The following is a 17,456-nucleotide window of genomic DNA, read 5'->3' as shown; positions in this document are numbered from 1 at the left end:
AGGAAGACCTAGGGTGGACTCCTGGGGTATATCTTCATATATCAGGTGAGACAAGTATTATCCAAGAAAATAGAAGAAAAGATCTGATAGGTAGGAAGAGAATCCTAACAGGACAATGGCACCAAAATTCAGGGAGAAAAGAGAGCCTTGGAAGAGGGGGTGATCTATCGAGGTCAAGAAGGATAAAGACTGATGATAAAAGGCCATTAGATCTGGAAGTTAAGAGATCATTGGAAAGAGTAGTGGAGTGATGAAATCAGAAGCCAGACTGCAGGAAATTATATGGGAGCAGGAGGTAAGAAAGTGGAGGCAACGGAGTATCAGAAGTTTTTTCTAGGAGTTAGTTAGGCAGGGAAAGAGGGGAGAGATAGGCTAGACAGAGTTAGATCTTGGCGTGTTTAGGAAGGAGTAGGGAAAGGTCTGGTGACTAAAGAGAGACTGAAAATCCAGGGAGAGAGAAAAGAGCCAAGCTCTTGGAGATGGTGCAAGGGGATGGAACTGGGGCAGACACAGAGGGGTTGGTGTCTGGAAGTAGAAGGAGGAGTCACATGTTCCTTGCAGCGAGACAGTGGGGGATGACACCGAAATGAAGTAGATGCTACAGCTGAAGGAAGAAAGAAAGATTGCAATGGAGAGCTTCTTGTTTTCCAGTGAAGTGTCTGGTAAAGACCTTTGCTAAGACAGAAAGGGGAGAGGAGAGTTTGAGGAGAGAAGAGGCTAAAACCCAGATACCAGGGGCAATCGAGTGCATCATCTGATGAAGAGTGGAGTGGTGAGAGCCCATTTGAGAATACAGAACACATTTCTGGCATCCTCGGTCAGCATGGTGGGGCAACATTTGGCATGGTGGTTCAGCAGCACACATGTAGGAGTGAAGGTAGGTTGCAGCATTAATTCAAGGCTGGGATTCAGAAAGGGGAGACCAGAGACAGTGCAAGGGGGAAAGGGACTTCAGGGCAGAGGACAATATGAAGTTGAACTGGTTAGCTCTAGGGTCAAGAATCTGGAAGGAGGAAAGTGAGCCAAGACTAGGGCAGGGATGATGAGAGAGAAAGTGGAGTGATTGAAGGTTACAGTGAAGACTAGAAAGAGTGAAGCAGAGGCAGCTAGGTGGCACAGTGGATAGAGCACCGGCCCTGGAGTCAGCAGTACCTGAGTTCAAATCTGGCCTCAGACACTTGACACTTACTAGCTGTGTGACCCTGGGCAAGTCACTTAACCCCAATCGCCCTCCCCCAAAAAAGAGTGAAGTAGAGGGGAAGATGGAAGGATGGGAGGGTATGGTCCAATAGAGACATACCGGAATTATGGACTGTAAAGCAGGAACACTGGTGGTGGATGACAAGAGCAAGGGCATGACCATCGCTGTGTGTGGCAGCAAAGATGCCAATCGTGGGAGTTGAGGAGGCTAACTTGGAAGTGATGGTACTGGAGAGGACAGTGACATGTAAACTTAAACCCCCAAGCATAGGACCCTGGTGGGGGTAGAGTCCTGTACTCTGGTAGAAAGGAATGACCTGGAGGCAGAGGGAGAACAGTCCATGATGTATCTTGATGCAGTGAGTCTTAGAGGGGAGGTTGCCCAGAGGTGATGGCAAGGAAAGGGTTTGGAAGTGGCATCTGTGTTGCTTTGTGCATCGTGTTGCTTTTCAGTTTATTTCCCTGTGCTGATGTCCCCTTGAATCTCAAGGGCAGGAACCACATCTTACATGGATGCTTGACTTTCTGTCCTATCTCCTTTGTGGTACTGATTACATTGTGAGCACTGGACAAATGCTGGCTGAGTCATTCCTGTCAGGACACTCCAAGGAAAAGGCATCTATCTCCTCCCTCAGGCCACGTGAAACTGACCCATTAGATGTTTTCCTATTACACCATCTTTCTAGCCCTTTGTCCTGATCAGAGAATCTTCTCTCCGGCCTTACTTCATTTTGTCCCCATCTCCTTCCATATCATGAGATCAGTCTTTTTGGGTTCACTCAAATACTGGCCTGTGTTTGACAATAAGGATTTCAGTCTGAGAAAAAAAGAGTCTACTCTTGACTATTTCTGCTTACACACACACTGACCAGAAAGGAGTGGGAGGGAAACCCAGTATGGACCTCAGCAAATATCCCCCATCCCCCTGACATTAGAAGGGCAGGGACCATGCTTTTGTCTTTCTTTGTATCCCCAAGGCTACAAAGGGTAGTATGGGGTGCTCAGAGGACTAGCACCTCCAGGGAGAGGGCTTGCTGAGCCCTTTTCAGAGCTGCTTATACACCTTTGGTGCTCACCTTTGGATCCAAGAAGCTGTAGCATGCACAGTGGCCACACCCTGGGTAAAACCCTCTGGGCACACGGGATGAACCAGGTTTAAACCTTTTGGCAAGCATGAGAAGACTTTCCCTAGCAGATTGGGAGGATGAGAACGATTTGTTCCAACAGCCATGAAAGGCAGCAGAAGCAGGCACTGTGGCGTGCTTAGAGCTTGGTCAGACATGAAAGACACCAAGATTATCCATTGCATCCCTGACCATCATCACTCATCTCGACTTTTGTCCTGCCACTGGGCTTTGATGACTCAGGAAAAAAGAGTGAGGCTGACAACTTTGTGCAACTCAGCCTCACACAAATCCAATTCACGTGCAACTCAAGACATCACCCATGATGTTGCTGGCCCTCTTCAAAAACCAAAGGCAAACAACGACAATCCCCAGGGCTTGACACAATGCCTGGCAAATAGTGACTAATAGATGTTTGCACAGTGGGTGGGTAGAAATTCAATAGGCAAAGAGAAGACGGGGGAAAGGCATTCTAGGCATCAGGAGGAGAGTGAATATAGGCATGGCGAGTATGTGTGATAGTTTGGCTGGCATGCGAAGCACATGGAGGAGAGCAGCTGGACATAAAGTCAGAGAGGTAAATGAGTCAGATTTTTTTTTTCTTTTTGGTGTGTTTTTGGGGGAGGAGGAGGACTTGAATCCTTCTAAACTTTATTCCATAAGGGGGTAACACTTTTATAGAGGACCTAGATTTTGTTCAATACTTCCCAGCACTGAATTTCTCAGCTCAGCAGAGCTCACCTACCCACTTTGAGTTCCAACTATCAAAAATAAGTCGCTAGCTGTGTGACCCTGGGCAAGTCACTTAACCCCAACTGCCTCACCAAAAAAAAAAGTCAAAGATGTGTTTCTGTCACAGAAAGTGTATTTAGCTGAAAAGGATGAACTGTGAAGACCCATATCATGGGCAACAAGAGAACATGCTAATGAAGAATTCTGGATTTTTTTGTGTTCAGAGCTGTTGCAGATGAAGGGACCACCAGGTGAGCAGGAGATCTTCTCCTGCTACTGCTGTTTCCTTCCAGCTCTGAGATTTGACATAATGTTGCTTAACTCTAACAGAAAGAACAGTCACACACTACCGAAGGGACAAGAGTGTATGCACACTGACGCACTGACTCTCTTAACAGGCACGCAAATCTAAATCTCCAAATAGTTCATTATTTTAAATGTGATTTAGCTGTGGACAGAAAATGATAGATCATTTGGCAGAATTAAAAGGCTTAAAAAGTCCCACCAGCACTGGGGCAGTTAGGTGGCGTGGTGGATAGAGCACCGGCCCTGGAGTCAGGAGTACCTGAGTTCAAATCTGGCCTCAGACACTTAACACTTACTTACTAGCTGTGTGACCCTGGGCAAGTCACTTAACCCCAATTGCCTCACTAAAAAAAAATTTTTTTTTAAATTAAAAAAAAAAAGTCCCATCAGCACTAATCATAGGAATCTATTGTTTAGGGGCTGCCAGGTGAGAGTATAAGGAGTAAGGGAGGTCAGGACAGAGGAAGAATTGTCTAAGTCCGATCAGCCAAAGCAACTTTTGTTGAGTGAATCAGGTGCTCAAGTTTTGGTGACAAAAGACATTTTCACAGTAGCAAAAGGAGCAGTAAGAAGGTAAGAGCTGGTTTACCTCAAATTCTATATTCAATTCTATGACCACAGGTAATTCATATTTCTGAAGAAGATCCTGAATCACAAAGTTCCTTCTGAGTCATCTGTATAAGTTTAGTGCTAAGTTTAAAATTTATTTTATGTACAATGTATAGGTGGAAAAATTACTCTATTTGGGATCAGATAGCCTATTAAGATTTTAACCCTGCCCTTGGTCCGCTGTGTGATCGTGGACAAGTCACTGAATCTCTCTGGGGCTTCAGTTTCCTCAGTTTTAAAATGAGGGGGGTTGGGGCAGCTAGGTGGCGCAGTGGATAGAGCACTGGCCCTGGATTCAAGAGTACCTGAGTTCAAATCCAGCCTCACACACTTAACATTTACTAGCTGTGTGACCCTGGGCAAGTCACTTAACCCCAATTGCCTCACTAAAAACAAACAAACAAACAAAAAACCCCAAAACCAAAAACAAAAAACCACAATAAAATGAGGGGGGTTGACTAGATGGCTTCTGAGATGTTCTCCAACTTGAAATCCAATGATTTATTAACCTTACGCATATACCTTATTAACTGGAAGACTCAGTTCCCTAATCAAGCAGCATAACTGAGAACTTGCTCTTCCAAAACAAAGAATACAGTGATGTTCTTCACATTTCCATGTGTCACGGACCCCTTTGGCAGGCTGGCAAGGCCTATGGACCATTTCTTACAATAAAGTTTTTAAATTTCTAAAATGCAAAACATAGAATTACAAAGGAAACCAATTACATTGCAATACAGTTATCAAAATGAACTTCCATTAAATAATCAGGCTTGCTCTTTACAGAAAGCTATGGACATTTCAAAGGGCTCTTGCAAATACACTAAAAATCCTGCTTTGCTCTGTAAGCACGGAAAAAATGTCATCTTTAAAAAAAATATGATTTCAGAATGGAAATTGGAGGAGAACAGTGTCAGGACATGTGTAGCGGAAAGGGTTGGTATTATACTGGGAGGGGGGCTAGCAGTAGCAACTAAGATGGATCAGTTTCCACATACTTGAGTATGGGGAACAGGAGGGAGGAAGGGAGAGATATGGGTGGATGACAGAGTACGACTGTGGGAAGTTCTGCTGAAGAAAGAGTGTGATGTTAGACCAAGTCCAATCTGCCAGCTCTGGACAGCTGTTCACGTGGAAGTGAAAGATCCCAGGAGAGCACTCAAAGTCAGGAAAACTCTGGTCTCCTTGCCAACACACCCGCCTTCCTTTCATGCCACTGCAGATTAATTGGCCCCCAAGCCAACCTTGGACAGAAGAAGAATGCTGCTGCCTCATAGTGGCTGCTAATTTGTTTACATCTTATCACACAAATAACTCAGTGTCTAACTTAAGAGTCCGCCAGCCACCGAGTCACACTCTAGAAATCAAATACTTTGTCCAGAACGTGGGGAAGTTTGATCCCATTGTGATCTATTATGATGAAGCACATGTCCCCCACCCAAGGCCTCAGACATACAAGTACCCGACACACCAAAACTGCTTTTGGTTTTTGTTTTTTTTTTAGTAAGGCAATTGGGGTTAAGTGACTTGCTCAGGGTCACACAGCTAGTAAGTGTTAAGTGTCTGAGGCCGGACTTGAACTCAGGTCCTCCTGACTCCAGGACCAGTGCTCTATCCACTGCGCCATCTAGCTGCCCCCCCCAAAACTGCTTTTACTGTAGTGCCGTCACTGAAATGGGCATGTGAGCACTCTTCTGCCCAATAAGGCTTGGGGACGCTTAAGTCATAAAAAACAATCCAGGGGCAGCTAGATGGCGCAGTGGATAGAGCACTGGCCCTGGAATCAGGAGTACCTGAGTTCAAATCCAGCCTCAGACACTTAATACTTACTAGCTGTGTGACCCTGGGCAAGTCACTTAACCCCAATTGCCTCACTAAAAAAAACAAAACAAAACAAAAAAACAATCCAGGGCAACAGGAAAAAAAACCAACAAACCCACAGGAGGTAGGAGAGTAGACATTGGCAGAGGCAGGAAGAAATCACTTTCAAATTGCTTGGAGGTGGTTGGCCTAGTTGAACAACACACGGGATGTACGTTAATGCAGGCAGTCCTCAGATTACAAATTAGTTTTATTTCCAAAGTTTCTAAGTCAGTTGTTTGTTGTCCACAGGGACGATATTATAAATGGTGATAAAAATGCTAATAGTATATTAACACTTCTCATCATGTTTACAGATGGTATCTATACTATATATTGGTAGTTTCTGTTGTTCTAATCCTATGAACCAATAAGCCATTATCAGAACCATGTCTTTAGGAGACCTATGCTGTTGTAAGGGACTAAAATTCTAGCTAGTCTGTCTAAAATATTTAATGAGTGGTTTCCAATAAATTATAAGCTTTATCAAGAGTTAGACTTTTAAGCATTTATTAAGGAGAATAAGAATTTGGTGAAGAGAGAGAGAAAGGCCCAGATTCATCTATCTATCTCGGGGAGCTACAGTTCTCTTGCTCCACTCTCCACGAGAGTCCTGGGGAAAGCCAGCAAGAGAACCAGCCTCACCCCCTCTTCCTCCCACAAGCAAATGTCACTTCCTGACACCAAAGAAAAGCCGAGTGGCTTGCCCTCAGACGCCTTCTCCTCATGGCGGAGCTTCCCTACAGTAAGTCTCCAGCAGGTGGCATCATTCTAATCATTACACTGTCCATTCAAGGACAGAATTTTTCTTTCTCCTATCAGACAGCTAGGCCTAAATCATTGTGGACAAGGAAAAAAAATGTCTCCATCATTTTCCTAATAGATTAAGTTGGCTGCAAAAGTAATGCAAATAGAGCTTGGTTGTTCTCCAAAGAAAGCTAACGATAACAGTGGAGTCACAGATTGAGCCAAGGAAGGACCTCTCTTTGACAGTGATAGGGACACAAACTTGGGACACAGGGTAGCACAGCTGGGCAGGGTAGAAAATGACTGGAGCCAGTCTTATGGCTCCTTAGCCTCAAGAGGATACATTATGTCTGGTGGAAAGAACACTCCTTTGGACTAGTACGACTGTGCCCATCTTTCTTTGAATTCTAGCTCTGAATAAACTTAGCCACAGAGTCTGTGTTCTCTTTGAGTGTGAATCAGGATCCAGGGTACCAGGGCCTCTATTTCACTAGAAGTGAATCAACCCAGGCCTATTTGTGTTCAGGGTCTGACGGAGGTTACCAGAATGCCTCAGGGCATTTAGGTATGTGCCTGTGGGGGAACACTGCACTTTCCCCAAGTATGGGGAAAGTTGCAATGACCTTCCATTCCTGGAAACTCTGCCCAGTGGCCTGATATCCTGGGAGTGTGGCCAGCCTTCAATGTGGAAGCCCCACCCTGCTCGCCGGAGTGTTTCTCACCAAAGAGCTCACCTTAGAACCTGCCATGAAACTTAGAGGTGGCTCCGGAGGTGGGGGCGACCTTGCACAATGGGCAGGGTTGGCAGCCACCAACACAGCATGATGTTAAGGGGTTCTTCAAAGGTCTCACCAGTCTTCCTGAACACCTCCCCTCCCCCAGATGTTTCCCCCACCTACTGGCTGATGTCAGAAATTCCTGTTAGAGTCTTATTCCTTTGGCTTAACGAAAATACCCTTAGGAGTAATAACACTTTACTCTGCAATTTATCATTTCTATGGCATTATGAATTTCAGATTATTTCATGAGAGTAGGTTTGGACAGGGAGAGAGTGAGGGAAGGTGTACGAACAAGAGTGAGTAAGAGAGAGAGAGAGAGAGAGAGAGAGAGAGAGAGAGAGAGAGAGAGAGAGAGAATGAACTTAGAGTGTGAGGAGTGAGGATATGGGGTGTGATATAGAAGTCCCAGCAATAGGGCAAAAGGTGAAAAAATGGGGAAGCAATGGGCACAAGGATCACAGGATCATGAGGCCTTACATTTCTTTCTTTATACTGTTAATTTTCCCCACAAACACTCAGAAACAAACAGAAAAACAAAACAAAACAAAAACCCCATGAATTACATTGTTTTTAGGTCTGTTTGAACTATGGACATCCAGGTATTGTTCTCATATTCTAAGATCCAAGGACTGGGTGTATGTATGTACACGCTTACGTGAGTGCACTGATCAGCTAACTGCTAATTATTTATGGAAATTGGCAGTAATTCTGTGATGCTTTGGCTAAAGCCCAGAAGTAGGAGTACTTAATTTGTAGTTGGCTTGGTAAACACAGAGGAAATACCTGAATTTTAACAAGGACTCCCTTCTTTCTAACCTTCCACAATCCATCAATAAAAAGGGAGGAAAAGCAACTTTTGGAAACCAGTCTCCTGAGGCAATCTTGTTAGATACTTGAAGGAAGGACTTTAGTGAATGCTATTTTTAGATGAAGGTGTTAGATAGTCCTTGCCTGAGGAACAAGTGATGAAAAACAAAACCCACTAGAATTAGTATGTGTGTACACACACACACACACACACACACACACACACACACACCAACCACACAGGATCGCACTCTCTTCCTCAAGCTAACTAGAGCTTTGACACAGCTGCCCTGAATTACACAAGTGTAAGGACTTAATTTACTGCAGCATGGCTCAAATTTGAAGTGGACTAATGGGCCTTAATACTGGACAAGGAAATTGAGTGTGTCATGACATCTCATAAAAGGTCTATTTTGTCAACCTATCAATTAGGTTCTTGGACACTTGATATAGGAAGGAGGCAGACAGAGGAAAAAGGCCTTCTTTCTACTACTACCAAGGAATAAACATATGAGGCCAGACCCAAAATGAAGATGTAACAGAACTTGGAACACAAGGACTTCCAATTTCTAACACTCAAAATATTTTCAGAACTAGTGAGGTGATTTCACTAAGTATTGTAAACTATTTAGTTGGAATACCTGAGAAAGCACATTCTATTTCATTTAAGTCATTAGATACATCATATGTCGTTAGGAAGGAAGGAAGGAAGGAAGGAAGGAAGGAAGGAAGGAAGGAAGGAAGGAAGGAAGGAAGGAAGGAAGGAAGGAAGGAAGGAAGGAAGACTACAAGAAAGTATAAAGTAGGCTGGAATTATATTAAAGATTATTTGAGTGGGGGGAGGTGACACCGGGATCCTGAAGTGGTACCTTTGGAACAGGACTATGACTATTAACATTGTATATACTTTAAAAAAATCTCAGTAAGAACTTTCTGGTTTTTTGGGTTCTAGATAAATGAGGGTTTGTGGCACTAAGTAGATTAAGGAACTTGATGACCAAGAAAATCAGTCACTCTTAAAACCTGCTGGGCAGCAGGGCAGGTCAGACTAGGAATATCTGGGACCTAAAACTATTTAGACTTATGCAGAAAGTAGGCAGATGGTGGGACTGAAGGGAAAACATCAGGTAATCTGGAGATTTACTTGCATTGGGTGACAGCAAGACGGGTAGATACAATGTCAGGAGCATTTGAGAACAGGTAGACACAAAGGCAAAAAAGGTGGTTAACAGCAGGTAGGTGTCCTTCTAACCAGAGGTGCACAAATGACTTCCAGAGAGTCTAATAGTATGTAGCAAGAACCCAGATATAGGAGGTGAGTTTCAATGGCAAACTTCCAGTAGATAAGGGACCTGTTAAGAGTCACCCAAATTTCAAGGAAGGGAATCAGGCAAAGAGGAACCTGATGACCAGAACCCCAGGACATAAGGTAGGAGGTTTGATCACAATGAAAAGGGCAAGAAACAAGTTATTAGACCTTCACCAAGATCAGAATGGACCCCAAATCAAGGCTGATGTAATGCAGCTACAGATGCAGGGTCTATATGCTTCCCTTTGGTAGCAACTAAGTTTGGTGCCTTAGCCTGGGCTGGTGATTAAATGCTATCAGCTGAGGAGCCTATAAATGGGGAGTCAGGTTGGTCATTCATTACATGTCACTGCATCTGGAAGGTTAATATAAAGAGTAGAGTGATAAGGATTAGGGGTCAGGGAGTCTAAAATGAATGCTGGTTCTGCTATTTACCATTTAGGTGACTTTGGGCAAGTCATCTGATCTCTGAGTCTCATTTTCTCCCTCTGTAAAAAGAGGGGGATTCATTAAGTGACCCCCCAAGGTTTCTTTCCACTCTAATGCCAGGATCCTATACCCCTAGTGCTTGTACACTCAAAGCAATTTTCATCTACTTACACTGGCAAATCACTGAAGACATGATGACCCTTTTCTACTGTTCCTTAAATCCCTACACTAGGAGAATATGATATTTGCCAGGAACCACATGGAACCCAATAAGCAGGCTAATTCCTACAAGGAAGCAGCCAAATTGTAAAGTATCAGAATTTCCCTAAAGCCATTGTCTAATCATGCTAAGAATCTTCAGGGTTCCCCTGTGCTTCTTCTTCTTCTTTTTTTTTTTTGTGTGTGAGACAATTGGGGTTAAGTGACTTGCCCAGGGTCACACAGCTAGTAGGTGTCAAGTATCTGAGGCTGGATTTGAACTCAGGTCCTCTTGAATCCAGGGCCACTGCTCTAACCACTGTGCCACCTAACTGCCCCACCCCCCATGCTTCTAAGACAAAATACAAAACCTAGCTCTACGTTGCCTTTCCAGGTTTATTTTACATTCTTCCACTTCTACATTTTTCTGCAGTATAGCATGGGTTGTCTGATGGGCCTGAAACACCCTCCCTCTTCACCACCACTCCCTTAGAATTTCTAACTTCCTCTAAGACCTTGCCAAAAGAACATTTCTTGTGCCCCTAAGTGTCTGGAGCTTTCTCACTCCTCGGTTGATCTTGTATTTTTAAAAAAAAAAAATTTTTTTTTTTATTTTAGTGAGGCAATTGGGGTTAAATGACTTGCCCAGGGTCACACAGCTAGTATGTGTTAAGTGCCTGAGGCTGGATTTGAACTCAGGCACTCCTGACTCCAGGGCTGGAGCTCTATCCACTGCGCCACCTAGCTGCCCCTGATCTTGTATTTTTAAAAACTTATTTGTACATGGACTGTTGGGTTTTTTGTTTGTTTGTTTAATGTTTAAAACCAATACCATCTAACACAATACTACTTTATTTTAGGCACTTAAAAGATGCTTGTTGGGTTGAACTGAACCTCACACTTTAAGGTTTATAAAGCTCTTTCTACAACAGTCTTTGGAAAAGGTAGAAAAAGTAGTATTATTCTCATTTTGCAGATTGAAGTTCCATGTGCGGGGCAATGAGGGCTAAGTGACTTGCCCAGGGTCACACAGCCAGTAAATGTCAAGTGTCTGAGTCTGGATTTGAACTCAGGTCCTCCTGAATCCAGAGCTGGTGCTCTATCCACTGCACCACCTAGCTGCCCCAATCATATATTCACATAGCTAGAGACTATCTAAGGTAGGATTCAAACCCAGGTTTCCTGACAACAAATCTAGTGCTCTTTCTAGTATACCATGCAGTATCTTAAAAGAAGTGGTGAAGTTTATTAATTACCTTTTAGGACCCATGAAAGTTGTTGTTGCTGTTGGTGGTAGTGGTGTACGTGTGCATGTGCGCCTGTGCATGCCTACCTGTATGCTACTGGAGGTAGGGGAGGGAACTAGGTGTGGGTAGAAATGAATATATAGTTTCAGGGGCTAGAAGGAGAGGAGAAAGATTGGACAGAAGCCCCCCCCCTTTTTTAATAAACATTTTTAATTAAAGTTTTGGGTTCCAAATTCTATCCCTCCTTCCCCTGCCCCTTCCCTGAGGTGATAAGCAATCAGATATGAGTTATGCATGTGCAATTAAGTAGAACATTACCATATTAGTCATTTTGTATAAGAAGATTTAAGTAAAAGCAAAAACATGAAAGAAAGTGAAAAATAGCATGCTTTAGTCTGTGTCCAATCAATATCAGTTCTTTCTCTGGAGGTGGCTAGTTGGCGTCATCAGTAGTCCTTTGGGATTGTCTTAGATCACTGTATTGCTGAGGATAGCTAAGTCATCACAGTTCTGGACAGAAGCCTTCTAACACACCCTGCACTGGCAGGGTTATGTTCCTAACAGAATATGAAAGTGCTGAAGGAGCCAGAGAACCTTAAAACAAACAGCAGCCAACTAACCCTAAATCAGGTGTAAGCAAAATTAGGAAGCAACTATTTGCTAACTTAATTGCAATTTTAAATACAACTGAATTTATTACAGTTTACACTTAAAAAAAAAAACCAAAACACCCATGGGGCAGCTAGGTGGTGCAGTGGATAGAGCACAGGCCCTGGAGTCAGGAGTACCTGAGTTCAAATCCGGCCTCAGACACTTAACACTTACTAGCTGTGTGACCCTGGGCAAGTCACTTAACCCCAACTGCCTCACTAAAAACAAAAAACCAAAAAAACCCACCCAACAACAAAATAACCCAGACCCCTGAACATTGCTCTTTACCTCTCAATTCTATAGTACCCAAGCTTCTTATTTCTAGGACTCCAGAAATGGTGTCAACTCAAAAGACCTTTAGGAATAAAAAACCCAAGTACTTCCAAATGCCCCAGGAATCTGTAACAGATGCCCCCCACCACTGTGAAGAGCTTGATCTGTAGGGTGTACTTCTGTAATATTTTCAAGGAAGTCTTCTGTGGGGGAAGGGAAGGTTGGAAATGCTGCTCTGGTGCCATTTTCCTCATTACCTTGGGTAGAATCTGCAGTTTTTAGATAGCAGCGTGGCAATGTAGGAACTTGTTTGCCTGGCATCTCCGTCCATATGGTCAGTAGTTTTATCTTTGCCATCATCTAAATATGGTCAAAGAGACCAGTCATATCATAGTCATTGCTTAAACAGGATCAGACGGAGCAATCCTAGCATGGTCGTCATCATACAGAGGTCTGATAAGACCATAGCATCTGAGATTTAGAGAGATGTTGGGCATCATAAAGTCCAACCCCCTTATTTTACAGATGAGGAAACCAAAGTCCAAAAATTTAAGTCTTTTGGCCAAGGTCACACAGGCAAGGGAATAAGAACTTATTAAGTGCTTACTATGTATCAAGCACTTCGTAAACATCTCATTTAGTCCTCACAACAGCCCTGGAAGGTAAGGGCTCTTATTATCCCTAGTTTACAGTTCTGGAAACTGAGGCAGATGGCGGTTAAGCAACTTGCTCAGAGTCACCCTGCAAATAAGTGTCTGAGGCCAGATTTGGCCTAGTTCAGATTCAAACTTAGGTCTACCTGACTCTAGGCCCAGTATGACACCTAGGTGTCTACACGGAGTAAGTGGCAGAGTTGGAATAAAAACCTAAGTTTATTTACTTCAGATGTAACCCTCTTGATTAAACCTACCACATGGCCTTCTATGTTGGCTCATATCAAATATTTAAATTACAAGTGATGGCTCACTCCTAAAGGATTTTGATCTTTCAATACCATTCTTCAAGACATCTGCTTGGTTTACACATATTCTCTCTTGGCATGCATCTTTGTAATTCTGAGATAGGTTACAGGGAATTTTTTCTCCAAGAACCCTGACCTCTGAATAACTTGGAAACAGGAGGAATTCTACTTACAGGGAATGAGTTCCAGTAAATGTGTTTTTCACAAGAAGACAATCCATAAAGATGATGTCCATGCTGTATTTTTGGGAAAATGGCATGTGGTTGGCTGTCCTGCCAACCTCCTTGAGGTGTCAGTTCTCTGGTCCCAACCCTCCTCATCACCCCAAGGGAAGACTAGACAAATCCATTCTCTACCCCCACTGAGATGGCTTTCCAGGGTGAGTGACACACTCCTCAAGACCTTTGCATTTCTCAAAAGAGTAACCAGGGGCTAGTAAAATGTTTAGTGCCCATAGACGCCACTGCACATTCATTTGTCTCCTTTATTCCCCACAAGTTTCCTTTGTGATACAATAATCAAAGGGGTTTAATAACTGGTCTAACAATTAACCTTGGAGTTCAAAAAAAACCCCTTTGGTTAACCCTACAATTCATGTAGATTATCCCTACAATTTCTGTGATGGAGAAGAGAGATACAAAAAAAGCATAAAGCCAACACACCCACATACTTCCCACCCCCTATAACTCTATCCTTGCAAAACAATCACAAAACAGAAGCTGGATGTTTACAGAGAAGTTATTTTTATATCCATTTACTATAGAGCCTCCTTAGCCACAAGCCTAAGGCCTGGGGCCCCAAGGCCCTCTTCAGAATGGAAACTTTCTGGAGCAGGACTCCTTACCAATTTCCAGAACCGGGCATGTTTTTCATTAGCATACACAGTGTTATAATAAATGATGCACTTCCCTTTCCACTTTACGATTGTTAAACACGCGACAATTTTGGCTGGAATGTTTTTGATTACATGAAGCAGGCTTCATGGTTACTATCTAAAGGTATGGGCTGAGGAAAAAATTAGGGAGCAGGGAGTGGGGGGGATGGTACAAATGAAGCAAAATTATTGACAAAAGGAGTGTGGCTTAAAATGAGTTCCTGGGCTGCCCTTATCAATCAAGGGCAGAGGTCTCATATTCCTAAGCATGACCGTGGCTTGCCAGGGCAAGAGATAAGTTGAATTCAATTACTGGCCCCACAAAACACACATATGTAGAAGAAACAATGTCAATCACAGTACTTCTCATGCCTCCTACCACCACTACCTCTGCTTTCTTTCCTCTAAGGCAGTGACTACTACCTTTAACAAATTTCTATTACCATAAGAAGGGCATAGTAATATATCTGACATTATTTAACAGTGGTTTGCTTATATTCTTCTTTCCAGAAAAGGGGCAAAGATTGCTACATGTTTGGTGCGTGGGAGAGAATGGTTTACTCTTCCCATTATTCTAAAACAAAGAGAGGAAAGTGGGCCCTGGTAAGGGGTGGGATAGCGTCTCACTCTGGAAAATAATAATGAATACAAGATTTTAATCCAGGTGAGAAGCAGGAGAAAATGTCCACCAAAAGCAGTCTTGAAATGGACTAACAGTCACAAAAAGGCTGTATATAGAATGAGGGGTCTGTGTGGAAGAGGAGAGGCAATTAAGTCTTTGTAATACAGAACTGCTAATTGTATGTCTTGTTTTAGCAACAGCTGGGGAAACCATCTCCTAACTCCATGGTAACTGATTTCCCCAATTTCCCAAACCATGGGGACCTAGCTGGCAATGTTAGCGCCAGTAGTGCTGATTTTATCAACAACAACAACCTAACATCATCATGGCCAAGAGGCAAGAACCCATGTGTGTGAATGGCGACAGGAGAGATTTCAATTTTGTGGTGTAATGGAAAGTGACTCGAGAGTCAGGAGACCGGGGTCTAGTCCTGACTCTGCCATTAACTAGCTGTGTGACTATGAACTATGAGTTCAACATCCTAGAACCTCAGTTTCACTTTTTGGGTTTGTTTTTGGTGAGGCAATTGGGGTTAAGTGACTTGCCCAGGGTCACACAGCTAGTAAGTGTTGTGTCTGAGGCTGGATTTGAACTCACGTCCTCCTGACTCCAGGGCCGGTGCTCTATCCACTGTGCTACCTAGCTGCCCAATTTCACTTTTTATGAAATGAAATGAATCTTCCAAGTCTTTTCTGATCCCCAAAATTCTACAATTCCAATTAGACATGAAAAATAATGCTGTGGGTTAATCCATAAGAAGACTGTTCAGAGAAGTAAGAGATTGTTAAATGACATGCTTAACTGACCTCTTGGGGGCTGACATTATGGAGAATGACTATCAAATTTTCCTATATGCAAACACACGTGTGTATATATGTATATGTATATATACACCTGTGTGAATATACATATATGTGTATATATCTATATGTATCTATCTATCCATCCATCCTTTAGTATCATTTGCAGAAACAATTTACTGGGGGTCTGAAGAGATCATTCTTCTAATCTACTTTGTGATTTATGAGGTTCTTAACTTCCAAGTTTTTAAGTTTTGACTTTTTCAGTTCCCACCACAGGGGCTACTAAGGGCTACCTTAAAGAAGTAGACAGCTAATTCCGTATTTATCTTGTTATAATGAGCTGGGTAAGACTAGAAGATGGTCTCTGTCAAACACAATTTATCCCAACTCTCACCCGCCAATGAGACAGTAAATTCTTTGAATAGAAAGTTGTAGCTTAGTCCTTTGTATCTCTTTCAACAATGGCCATAGTGCATTCCAAATAGTAGGCCCTCAATAAATGTTTGTTCAAATGATATATTTGAGTCTGTGGTTTATAAGTTGCAGAACAAACTAAAAGCACAAGCCCAGAAACTCCAGAACTGTCAACTGTGGGGGTTAAACAGCAATTCACTCATTAATTCCATGTCTCCTTTCTTCTTTCATTCAAGGAACAATCAGGAAGCACCTCTGGTGTCTAAGTCTTGAGCTAGGTCTTAGAGGGGATGTAAAGTTTATAAGAAGGCTTTGAAGCAGTGTTTTTTTTTTGTTTGTTTTTTTTTTGGGGGGGGGGTCAGGGCAATGAGGGTTAAATGACTTGCCCAGGGTCACACAGCTAATAAATGTCAGGTGTCTGAGACCGGATTTGAACTCAGGATATCCTGAATCCAGGGCTGGTGCTTTATCCATTGCACCACCTAGCTGCCCCCGGGGATGTAAAGTTTAGCCAAGAACATCAGCTGCCACCATGTCTACTAGAAGACATAGATACAAATAATTATAGTGCATTTATAATATAAAAACATAATGTGAACTCTGAATGGGAAGGTCACCAGTGATGGTGGGTGGCATGGGGGCCAATGATGAACCTCTCATAGTAACTAACATGACCTCTAAAAGTGGCATACACGCCACAGACAATCAGGGAAGATCTAAGCACAGAGACGAAGTCTAAACAAAACTGTGGCTCATGAGAAGGTGTGAAGTCACAGACATAAAGAAATGCAACACTGGCTACAGGAATGGGGGAGGCTGTAACTTGGAAAGTCTTTCCTGTAGTCAGCAAGCATTTACTAGGTAGCTACCATGTGCCAAGGACTATGCCCAATGCTGGGAATACCAAGAGTCTCCAAAACCAATCCCTACTCTCTAGGAGCTCTTAGTTAATGGGGGAGATTGCATGGAAACAACAATGAACAAACGAGCCAGATAAAGGACAAACTGGAGATGATCTAAGAGGGCTCATGAGGGAAGGCACTAAGACTGAGGACTTGTAAAAGGTTTCTTCTAGAAGGTGGAATTTGAGCAGAGACTCTAAAGGAAGTCAGGAGGTGCAGACGAAGACAGAAAGAATTCCTGATATGGCGGACAGTCAATGAAGATGCCTGGAGTTGGAGTATATAGTGCCATATTTGAGAAAAGGCAATAAGGCCAGTGTCGCTGGATTTCAGATTACGTAGAATAAGATGTAAGAAGACTGGAAAGGGGGCAACTAGGTGGCACTATAGTGGATAAAGCACCAGCCTTGGATTCAGGAGGACCTGAGTTCAAATCCAGTCTCAGACACTTGACACTTAACTAGCTGTATGACCCTGGGCAAGTCACTTAACCCTCATTGCCCTGCAAAAAACAACAACAACAACAAAAACAAAAAAAGAAGACTGGAAAGGCAGGTGAGTATAAGAAAGAACAGACCAGTATAGATAGCTTACTGCGGGTACCATTGT

The 17,456-nt window shown here is 43.0% G+C and overlaps 2 protein-coding genes across 3 annotated transcripts in view; one reads left to right on the top strand and one right to left on the bottom strand.

Moving 5' to 3' along the window:
* The window catches only part of C1H7orf50 (chromosome 1 C7orf50 homolog), a 356,496-nt gene that overhangs the window by 134,762 nt on the left and 204,278 nt on the right, over positions 1–17,456 (bottom strand). The window lies entirely within an intron of this gene.
* The window catches only part of GPR146 (G protein-coupled receptor 146), a 92,412-nt gene that overhangs the window by 30,686 nt on the left and 44,270 nt on the right, over positions 1–17,456 (top strand). The window lies entirely within an intron of this gene.

Source organism: Dromiciops gliroides, chromosome 1 (genome assembly GCF_019393635.1).
Source record: "Dromiciops gliroides isolate mDroGli1 chromosome 1, mDroGli1.pri, whole genome shotgun sequence".
In the NCBI taxonomy this organism is placed as follows: Eukaryota; Metazoa; Chordata; class Mammalia; order Microbiotheria; family Microbiotheriidae; genus Dromiciops; species Dromiciops gliroides.
Note: the sequence above shows the minus strand (reverse complement) of the source record. Positions and strands in the feature narration are given on the sequence as shown.